This window comes from Mytilus galloprovincialis, chromosome 7 (genome assembly GCF_965363235.1).
Source record: "Mytilus galloprovincialis chromosome 7, xbMytGall1.hap1.1, whole genome shotgun sequence".
NCBI classification, from domain to species: domain Eukaryota; kingdom Metazoa; phylum Mollusca; class Bivalvia; order Mytilida; family Mytilidae; genus Mytilus; species Mytilus galloprovincialis.
In genome coordinates, this window is record NC_134844.1 from 8,969,353 (window position 1) to 8,981,733 (window position 12,381).

The 12,381-nt window shown below is 31.4% G+C and overlaps 1 long non-coding RNA gene across 1 annotated transcript in view; it reads right to left on the reverse strand.

Moving 5' to 3' along the window:
• Positions 1–8,835, reverse strand: part of LOC143082260 (uncharacterized) — a 40,551-nt gene extending 31,716 nt beyond the window's left edge. Inside the window, exon 1 of the long non-coding RNA XR_012980332.1 lies at positions 8,738–8,835. This is a non-coding gene — a long non-coding RNA (uncharacterized LOC143082260). The remainder of the gene's footprint in view (positions 1–8,737) is intronic.
• Between the last annotated feature and the right edge of the window lie 3,546 nt (positions 8,836–12,381).

The following is a 12,381-nucleotide window of genomic DNA, read 5'->3' on the forward strand; positions in this document are numbered from 1 at the left end:
TTTTTCTCCTTTTTATGCGCGGTTTAAAAACAAATCATTAAAACAAATATTGTGGAGAAGATATGATAAAAACAATTTGCTGTTTGTCTTTTAGATGAAATGTTTAAATTCAGACACTATATTTTAAGTCCTACATGTATAGTGACCATTTGTTCATCCGTTTATCAAACCTTTTACATTTATTTACGTTTAATGAACACTATTGTTAAAAAGATGTGTGTCGCTATGAACACCACCTTGACGCTAAGAAGATAATCTTTTGGACACCAATTCTTTTCAAAGATACTGTTTTTTATATATACTTTTTTTATGTTATTTTGAAGTCAGTTTAGGTCTTAGGTCTGGTACTGTCCGAAACTTGCTAATAAAGTTTATAGTATTGGTATTCCGTCTTTGAATTACTACAGCCGGAAAACTCAAGGTTATATTATCACATTTCATTTAAGATCAAAACCGACTGATTTCTGCTATTTTACAATCCAAACTGGTGCAAGACGCAAACCATCTTAGTATTGTTCAACATTTGATAAATATACTGGAAAATTATCTTCGTATTAAATTAGAGTCATATAATATCATGTTACTATAGCTAACAATATTCTAATACATTCATATGGTTCAACATTTTATTTTGTAACACGATACAAAATCTCTGCTGCTATGTTTGAACTGAGACTTTACTATGTTTGATCTCCTTTACCATTTAGTTGATTGATTAATTACTTGTAACTTAGCGTCCAGTGGTCTGTATTTCATTTTCAGGACGAGGACACTCATATAAACATTACATTACATTAACATTATATAGTCGAGGAATGAATGCCAAAGTGACATTATTTCAAAGTATCCCCTAGTCATCCATAGTGTTAAGTCTTATATAAGAATTAGTTCAAGTCACATCGGACATAATGACAGTTCATGGACCGTTCGTTCCTACAGCTTTTCGGAGGAGAGCCGTGGTGTAGTGGTTAGTGCATCGGACTACTATCGAAAAGTTCCTGGTTCGATACCCGTTCCTGGGAGAAAATTTCAGGGACTGAATTTTCTGCTCTCCCTCGACATCATTTGCGATTATGGTTTTGAGGAACGATGATAGTCCGTCGTAATGGAACGATAAATTGCTGGCCCGTGTTAATAGAGAGCCATATCTCTTGTACGTTCAAGACACATTTGTAGATTTCGAAAAAGAGGAAGCTAATGCCGCTACAAGGCAACACTCGCATCCGCAAAGTGGAAAGGGATTCATATGAGTTGCAATAACTTGTTTCCCAATTCACTATAAACAATTATGTTTAAATTAAAATCAATAAATTAAACTGCAAATTAAAAGCCAATATGGCTCTTAGGTTGAGGAATAACTTGTTAAATTTCTGAAGAATCTGTACAAGTTTCATACTAACACAACCGTCTTCCTTACATTTTAAAGTATTGTGTTATTTCTATCATAAAAGGGAAAAAAACATATTTGGTCAGTTTACATTCAATCATGCCTAGAGCAATATCTTATTAAAAGGGTGATGTGAAGCATGGTGTGTGTAGTATTTATTAATTCACACATCAAACGATTTTAAATTATTGATTTAGCGGTTGGTTTTATTTTTTTACCTACAGAACAGGTGGAAATTTGTTTCTGTAGGTTGATAGATGTTTTAAGGCGGCAATAAAATCAAAACGTATAAGTCTAAACGAACCAAACTTTAGTTAAAAACTAAGACAAGGTATATAAAATGCGAACATTTAACTGTTAATAATGATACTGTGTTTGAAACAAAGTTTTCTCAGTTTTGGAAAGTATTCACCAGGTCCTAATATGGTAAGAAAAAAAACCAGATTATAAAATGAGAGGCACATGCTCGAAACACCAAATCCAGCATTTGATTGGTTGAAATCTCAGTCCGAGTATGCTAATCATACTCCAATTTTTATGACCGATAGAGGTTTGATACAACTCGTACATCTGTAAAACATGAACTATGTATAATTATCTCTATACCTTTGTAATTTGGTTTGTGAGAATAAAGATATATATAAACACCGAATCTTAGAATATGTGCTAAGAGTCGTCTTGCTGTAAGGTAAATGCGTCTGCTTCATTTAAAAGTCTTATTATGAATTTAAGGCAAAGAACAACAATAAAACCGCTGTTAATTTGCTCTGGCTTTTGTTAAGTACATCTAGGGATTGTTCTTATGTATAAATACACCACACATGTTCTCTTTAATTCAAACCATATCGAGGTGGTGGATTTAAAAACAATATTACGTAACATACTTATAGCTTGTGTCAGTAATTGACTTTTTCTTTATAAGAAATATTTTTTTTTAGTATTTAGATAATATATAATTTCATGTTTTGTCGTTTTCTAAAGAAAAACAACATTTCTACAAAATCCTTTTCCCCCTATTGAATTTAGATATATTGATCCAGCTCTAGATTTTCATTAAGTTAGTATAATCATGTATTGTACAAAAATGGATGGATAATACTTCAATGGCAGGGCGAAATATATAGCTCATAAATATGCCAAATATTCGAGAAAATAAAATTTCAAAATACAAATGATAAAAAAAAGAGATACTGAGAGTCAATCAAAATTTAAAGTATGAACAAATAAAATCTATTAAAATATAGATCTCGCATTTCGTCATCCTCACTTTAAATTATAATAATACGAGCACGCCAGTTGTGATAGATCAAAATAATACTAAATAAGATTGGAAAAATTCAACCCAGCACCAGTTTTAAAAGACTAACAAAACAAAACATAACCCAAACATCAGTAAAATCATACACGAAGCACAACACTGAAAACTAAATAGACTGAGCGGCACAAACTTATAAAAAGTCGTGACCTGGATTTGGACTACAAGAATATGAAAAAGAGCGATAATGTAAAAAATTAATATGATTACGGAATAAAACGTGTTGTCATAGACAAGTTTAGTATATAAATAGTGTATAAAGTAAAATCACAAAAATACTGAACTTAGAGGAAAATCAACTCGGAAAGTCCATAATCACATGGCAAAATCAAATAACAAAACGTATTAAAAACGAATGGACAAGAACTGTCATATTCCTGACTTGGTACAGGCATTTTCAAATGTAGAAAATGGTGGATTAAACCTGGTTCTATAGCGCTAACCCTCTCACTTTAATGACAGTCTCACCAAATTCCGTTATATTTACATTGATGCGTTAAATAAACAGACACAATAAATAAAATAGTCAAAATATGGGTACATCAGTCATCATCGTATAACAATTCTAAAAGGAACAATTTAACAGAACACAAACACATCTACTATCTACGAACACATTCATTGATTTGAGTGTCTGATGTCAGAAAATTTTATACGTCACATAAATGTGTCGTTCAATGTGCATACAAACGATTTAAAAATTTTATTTAGGCAATGTTAGCATACAGGGTTAAAAAATTAAAAGTATGTAAGAATGAATTTCAGACAGTTAAAATGCACGTGTTTATTACTATATATAACGATATATAGACACGTTTTCACTTTATGTAATATCTTAAGGCTAGCTTTAGAATCAAATCACAATATTTATTTTACACTGTCCTTTAAATAAGACATAAATAATGACCAACTGACTAGTTCAACCATCAGTTATTTTTGTTAGTTTTGTTATTGAAAGAACTAAAACCCATTCGATAATAAATTCATTTTAATTTAATTTTCATTTAAAGAATTTTACTGAATGATATTGCATATTTTGTCATCGTTAACGTACACTCTATAGATCGTCAGAAGTCGAAACATTTAATCCAGCTTTACATTTAGTATATTGAGTACTTATATAGGCATACAAATCTTGTCACTAGAGCTTACGTGATTTTTAAGGCACATTGAATTTTGAAAGGTAACAGAACCAGTCCTGCGTTTTACAATCTTACTAAATGTATACAAAAGACAGTACAACAAAACCATCAACAACAAAATACACAACTTATCAAACAAAATAAGAAAAAAAAACACGCAGAAATATGATAGCAATGAGAATTAATAATATATAAATAGCGGTTATACGTTATAAAATGTTCCTTATGGAGAAGTACTAACTTTTTCATTTTACTCTGATAAATTTACAATGTTTTTTTTTTATCGCTGAAATCATTTCTGTATTAACAGAGAGTGATATTTAATGATATCTGGACTTATTTAGTCGTATGAAAAAGAATACCGACAAATGATTGGAATTCCAATAGAAACTTAAAAATTACTATGTACCTCTTAAATTCCAGATTTAATTCTTTACTGTTAGGATTAAAACGCATTGCAAAGCTGCTTAATGACCAAACATTTAGATAATGTATTCTTAGTTAGAATTTTTCTAGATATAAGCATTCACACTGACTCCCGAAGGGAGTATTTATTACAGAAAGGTCGATTTGGGTTACTTTCAATAATGTTCTGAGAAACATGACAGACAATTCATATTTATTATTTGAAATTTTCTGTTTTATTTTTATTCAACAACAAATTGCACTTTCTGCTGTTAACAATATGCAACACTAGTCCAGCATTCAAGTGTCCCTGTTTGTTTATACCAGAAATCCATGGTTGTTTTCTGGTAAGCATCATTATATATATCAACTCTAACAGATACATTATAACATTATCAGCAGTGAAATAATAAACAAGTAAATATCAGTGAGACTTATTTGTTTAACTATATATATAAAAAAATACTTTTATATATCATTTAGCAATAAATGACTTTTGAGCATTGTTTCCAGAAATTTTTCATATTTTCTCCGTTAACGTATGCACTGTTTTTCTAGCAAATAACTTCCTGGTTGAAACAAAATTATCACACCGTTTATGACTTTAAAAATAAAACATCCAGAAGTGATGTTGCATTTTCATAGGTATGTCTAAATCAGAATATATCAGTAGTATAAAGAAGATCAAGAGTAAATACTTTTTTTAATCTTTCTTTTTGTAACGGTTAATTGATCTAAAGTAAATAGCCCGTTATTCGTCACAGGTAGCTGGTTCATATTTCTTATTTGTTTTTTTTATGTGAATGTATTCAGTAAGGTCAAGGATTGCACGTTTTATTAATTTTCATTACATTAGGTGTATGGCTACATGTATCCTCAATTTGTCAACTGTTAAACCTTTAAGCAAGAAATCTTCAAATCTTATGCCTTATAGACTTTTTAACAATGTTTAATGAAGTTCGTAATTATACTACTGTTTCCAAAAATTCCATGGAAATTCAGTTTAGTAATTCTCATATTCATAATTTAATCAACCACCACCCTAAGAAAAAATACAAAAGAACAATAACATCTCAAAAACCATGATAATTTAGCAAGTTAAAACAAATTCATTCAAATGATGTCTTCTATATACATGTATATAACCGTGACTGCTATGTAATAAATAATTACCAAATACAACCAAGTGCATAGAATACGAGAATAAAAATCATCATACTTTAAATTAATACGCTCAGTGTGCATTATGTGCAAAGCTCAATTTTTCATTAATTATGTTAAACCATGCATTATTCTGTATTTTTTTACTCCTTCAGATTTCGAATCATTCTGCCTCCTGTATACATTATTAAAAACGGGGGCTTTGTTACGAAATGTCTATAAAGATAATTGGTACAAAAGTTTTCAGTATATTACATAAGAGTTCGGAAAACATACAAAAGAAATGCACCCATGTAATCTGATCTGTCTGTACCTATTAAATTTATTATAAAATTTCCTTTCAAACTGAATTGATAACTCATTAACTATTTACTTGTAATCTGTTCCGAATACGGACCCTGTAAAAAGTTTACTTTCATTACTTTCAATGTTTTAAAGTGATCTTACTTTCCTTTTTTAGTAATAGAACGCAACTCAGTTCTTTTTTTCTTTTCACCAAACTACTGTTGATCTTATTTTCCTTTAAGATATTTTTCCACTTCATGTATTCCCTCTCTTATCGATTGATGAATAATGTTTCATGCATAAACAATTCCGATTGAAACAAAATGCATAATTTTCTACCGGAATTGTATCCTATTACAGGAACAGAAATTCTGAATGGGGTGAAGTTTTGAGAATAAGATTTACCAAATGTTCAATTATTAAAGGCCATTTGTAAAGCTCAACATAACTAGAGGCTCTTAAGAGCCTGTGTCGCTCACCTTGGTCTATGTGCATACATGTATTAAACAAAGGAAACAGATGGATTCATGACAAAATTGTGTTTTGATGATGGTGATGTGTTTGTAGATCTTAATTTACTGAACATTCTTGCTACTTACAATTTTCTTTATCTATAATAAATATGACCCTTTAATTACACAGAGGGAAATATTTTGTAAAAATTTACAAAAATTTATAAAATAAATGAAAATACTATAAAGGGCAATAACTCTTTGAGGGGTCAACTGATCATTTAGGTCATGTTGACTTATATGTAGATCTTACTTTGCTGAACTTTATAGCTCTTGACAGTTTATCTCTATCTATACTAATATTCAAGATAATAACCAATCAGACCCATTGTATGGGATTCATACAATTGGTCTGATTTGTCTTAAATTACTGGACAAATAAATCTTGATCTGCTGAATATTTTCAACCCTTACCTGTTTTGCTTTAACTCCTTTATTTTTTGAGATTTTTAAAGCCCAACACTGTATATATTATCCCTATGTTCTCCTTAGCCATGGCGGCCATGTTTCAAAAAATAGATATATACTAAACACAATATGGATCCTTTAGCCTTAAATTGGTTTATAAGTTTCAGAGGAGAATATTCTAAAAGTTAAACAACATGATGAACTAATTGTGTAAAGTTGAGTTAAAAGGCCAATATTCTAAGGGGTCAAAAGCCAAATTGGTTATTATGCTTTCTAATTGTTGAAGGCTGTACAGTAACCTATAGTTGTTAATTTCTGTGTCAGCTGATGGATCTTGACATAATAAACATTTTCACACCTGTCAAATTTGCTATAAAAGCTTAAGTTTTTGAGATATAAGCCCAAAACTGCATTTTACCCCTATGCTCTATGAATCTGAATAGCTACTGTCAAAAAACTAAGTCCATTTATCAGTTAAATACAGAATTTTTTTTTTCTTTCAAAAACTTACTCTGGATACAGTATGTTGGTCATAAACAAACTTAATTACCTATTTCCATTCTCAAAATTATTCTGTACAAACACAAAATTACAAGAGGGTTTACCTTCTTGACAAAGTTTAATTGTTGACTGTAAAACGTTAGACTCAATCTAAATGTTAACTTAAAACAAGAGTGCACACACTGAAATATCTCGCCTTCTTTACTAATCGTTGATATTATGTAGATAGTCCTAAATATAAAGCTTTATTACAACTGTCACATAAAATAAACATTAACTAAGAAAACTAAACATTGACCAATGAACCATGAAAATGAGGTCAATGTCAGAGGAATCATGCCTGGTAGACATGTACAGCTAACAATTCTTCCATATAACATATATAGTTGACCTATGGCTTCTAGTTTAAGAAAAACAAACCAAAACACAAAAACTTAACACTGAGCAATGAACCGTGAAAATGAGGTCAAGGTCAATTAAAACCTGCCTGACAGACATATAGATCATAAAATATGCATATAGTATTAGAAAAAAGACCAAACTCAAAACTTAACTTTGACCATTGAACCATGAAAATGAGGTCAAGGTCAGATGACATCGTTAAACATCAACACCTTACAATCATACACCAAATATAGTAAACCTATTGCATTCAATATAAGAAAAACAGACCAAAACACAAAAACTTAACTTTAACCACTGAACCATTAAAATGAGGTCAAGGTCAGATGACACCTGTCAGTTGGGCATGTACACCTAACAGTTCTTCCAAACACCGAATATACTAGACCTATTGCTTCTAGTATCTGAGATATGGACTTGACCACCAATTTATCCTTGTTTACTGACCCATGACATGAGGTCGAGGTCAATTGAAAACTGTCTGACAGGCATGAGGACCTTGCAAGGTACGTACATACCAAATATAGGTATCCTATTACTTATAGTAAGAGAGAATTTAACATTACAAAAATCTTAACTTTTTTCAAGTAGTCACTGAACCATGAAAATGAGATCAAGGACATTGGACATGTGACTGACGGAAACGTCGCAACATGAAGCATCTATATACAAAATATGAAGCATCAAGGTCTTCCACCTTCTAAAATATAAAGCTTTTAATAAGTTAACAAACGCTGCCGCCGCCGGATCACTATCCCTATGTCGAGCTTTCTGCCACAAAAGGTTCGACAAAAAACTAAGTTTACCCCCAAGATACGGAACACTTTAAAAAAAGAATTAGTACTATATTCTAGCCATAAACAAGCTTCTGTCCAAATTCATTTGAATTCAATGAAGTCTTTACAAAGTTATTATTATTTTTAACAACGTGTGCCTTTTATAACCATTAAGATTTTGTGAAAGTTACTTATAAAGTTAACTAGAATATAACAACGTGAAATAAGTTGTTTCTCAATAGCCTGCGTATTTAGATCTAAATATATATATATTTTTTTACTTAAGTATAGCATTTTCCTTCTCCCATATCGAAGTATTTCCACGAAGAAGAAAAAAACGCTAAAACACGTAAAAAGAATCGCTAAAAAAAACCCACAAATATTCACTTATATAAGACTTGTAAAATTTAATGAGATATGAAAATAAATAACACATAACCTACCTTAATCTAATTGTGATTACTTGTGTCTGAGATGAGTTAAAGTCCCTATTATCAGATTCTATTTTCTGAATATGTTGGAACATTCAATGAACGGTCCAACGAATTCACTGTTTGATGTAATTATGGGTAAATTTGACGGGTTCAATTTAATTAAAGGTAGTTTAAATCATTTTTAATTTTTTGCACGAATTGAAAGGATAGCACTACGTGAGTTTTAAAAAGACATAGTTGTACAATATTTTGAAATGAAGCATTTTCCTAATTAATTTCTATACAAGCTTATGTTAAAACGGGCTTTTACATCACTTGTGAAAATAAGCCGAGTTCAGTAGCTCATATCTTAATATACAATACCTATGTACAATTAAAGACGTGTGGTATGATTTAAAAAGGGACAACTATCCAACAGAGTTCGAATGAAGTGGACGTAAGCAATTGAAAGCAACAATACGGCCTTCAAAAATGAGTAAAACCGTATAGTGACGAGCAGAAAAAGCCCGCCATGAAAAGTGGGAAACCATTCAAACAAGAAAACTGAAGGCATCATTTATAAGAAAACTGTCTACGAAAAACAAGCTCGAAAAGTACATAAATAATGTGGGGGGAAAGGGGGGGGGGCTAAAAACATGTTTGTGAGAGATTAATTCCCCTAACCTGGGACAGTGATTAAACATCACAACTTAAAGAACAACTTGTAAATATCAGTTGCAATTATATTAACTCCAATGATTGGTACGAGGCACAAAACAACTTTTATAAAAAACAAAATAGGCTCAACACCGAAATCATGGTAATCCCAGTTATTGAAAGCCAGTTTAAAGCCAATTGAATTCCATTTAATGCATAGCACAATAAATTTAATGCGAGTTAAACTTAGAGAAAGACTTTCAAGTCTTTCAAGCTGTTTAGAATTATATGGGAGTATTAAGGTTAAATCAGAATATTTTGTGGAGTGTCTTGCATGCTCTATGTACTTAAAACAGCCCTTATACGATACAACTTTGTTAAGGGTCCGGAATTCCAATCCAACCCAGCTTAACCCGTTTCTTCTATTCACTTTTCCTCGAAATCTCATGTTAGAAGTCTGTTTAATATGAATAAAAGAAGAAGCAATCAAGTAGAGGAACACTGATTGTTCTCATTGGAATAACGACATTTTGTTGAAAATCACGTCAGTCAATTGAAACAAATACGTTGTCAATAAATAAAAAGGCATCTTGATGACATTACTCGCTCCTGTGTAGGTCGTCTGCGTCATAACATTTTCTGCAGTTGGTCAGGAACAGGTTGAAGACGCCATTTTGGTATGTCGCCATCTTGGTTTTGCTGAGTAATTTTTGGTTTGTTTACTATTTTAATGTTTCTTTAAAGTCGATACTCCACAATGGCTGTTTTCATGGCCAGGTTGATCCACTGGGCAGCCCACTAACCACGACGATGTATTGTTGGTAGATGAATCATTGACTCTGCAGTAGATGACTGCAATTGTACAGTTTACAATTGCAAAACTACGTTACAATAGCCCTCGGACGTCTGGACAGCATGTGACACTCACCCATCCACAATAGGTTTCAGAGTGTCGCTGACGCGGGGTCTACTGTAAGGGACGTCTCAAGCCTACTAGTTTATCGTTGAACCATCTGAGCAGCGTAACATGTTGTAGCCAACGGGTAATCAGGAGCTGAGCCAGCACGTCCTTTCAGCTGTAAGGACTGAGACGTGGATTGGACAGATTCAAAACCATACACGAAGCAATCGGCCACGAAGCAGCCGGCCACGAATCATCACATTGAAGACTAATAAGATTGAGCAGCATGAACTTATAATAAGTCGTATCTTTGATTTCGACTGGGAACATTATATCTATATCTTTTTCCCTGATTTAGACAACGATAATATGATTGTCAAAATAATAAAAGAGCAGCAGTATAATTACGGAATAAAATGTGTTGTCATAGACAAGTTTAGTATATATAAACAGTGTATGTGATAATTGCTGACATGATTTGAGGACATTTTTTTCCAGACAGTTAAAATGAACGTATTTATAACTATGTAACGATTAATAGACCTGTTTTCCCTTTATGTAATATCTGAAGACTAGCTTTTGAATCAAATCACAATATTTATTTTACACTGACCTTTAAATAAGACATAAATAATGACCAACTAAAGTGAATCCTCACTGTAGTAATGTGATGTGATGTATAGACCATAGTGATTTTAGTTAGTTGTGTTTTTGAACTATAATCCTAACCATAATAATTTAATTTTAATTCAATTTTCATTTAAAGAATTTTACTGAATGATATTGCATATTTTGTCATCGTTTCAAGTTCACTTGATAGATCGTCAGAAGTCGAAACATTTAATCCAGCTTTACATTTAGTATATTGAGTACTTATATAGGCATACAAATCTTGTCACTAGAGCTTACGTGATTTTAAAGGATATTGAACTTTGAAAGGCAACAGAACCAGTCCTGTTTTTTTCCAAAATAAATCTCACTAAATGTATACAAAAGGCCGCCGTACAAAAAAAAAAACAAAAAAAAAAACAACAAATAAACAAACAAAATGAAAACGATACCAGACGTATGATACCAATGAGAATTAATAGATATGAATACCGGTTATGCGTAATAAAATGTTCCTTATGGAGAGGTACTGACTTAATTTTTCATTATCATTCTGATAAATTTACACAGTGTTTTTTTATAGCTGAAATCAGTTGTGTATTAAACAGAGAGTGAGATTTTATGGTATTGGTCTCATGTAGTCATAGGAAAATGAATACCGACAAGTGATTGAAATTCCAATAGAAACTTACTATGCCCCTCTTAAAATCCAGATTTAGTTCTTTACTGTTAGGAACCGAACGCATTGCAAAGCTGCAAAAAAACCAAAACTTTAGATAATGTATTTTTAGTTAGCATTTTTCTTAATACCAACATTTACACTGACTTCCAAATGGAGCAGTATTTATTACAGAAAGGGGTGGGGGGAATAGGGGGTCCGTTAACATGTTAATAGCATCTCGATTTTGGCATAAATAGTTTACAACAAATGCAAAAATGCTGTTTACGGTTGAAAACAGTTAACAGTTTTGATTTATCTCAGATTAGCTTAGCAGTTAACAACACCTTGAAAAAGGCCAAAACAGGTAAACATAAAAAGGTATTGACAATCCCCCCCCCCACCCCTTCTACAAAAAGGCCATCGATTTCGGTTAATATCAATATGATTCTAAGAAACATGACAGAAGACGACTTCGGTTTTCCTTTTTCTCGAAAAAATATCATGGAGAAAAATTACGTTTACCTGCAAATTGTGATACATAGGAGCATAGTCAATCATAGTTTATAATAATGCTAATTAATATCATGCTCCTACATTTGTTTTAAATTGTAATAATTGCATATTAATGAATTACCTTATTGTAATATTTGTCGCTTACTATATTTAATGTAATATTTATTGTACTTGATACCTATAAGCTGTATTGTTTTTGGAATAAAGAATATATAATATTTATCGCCAAATTTATATATCTGATTACCGAAAAGTATGTTGACAAAAAAAAAACAAAAAAACAATCATGCAACGTTCACCTTTAAAACCTATAACCTTGAAAATATTATTTCA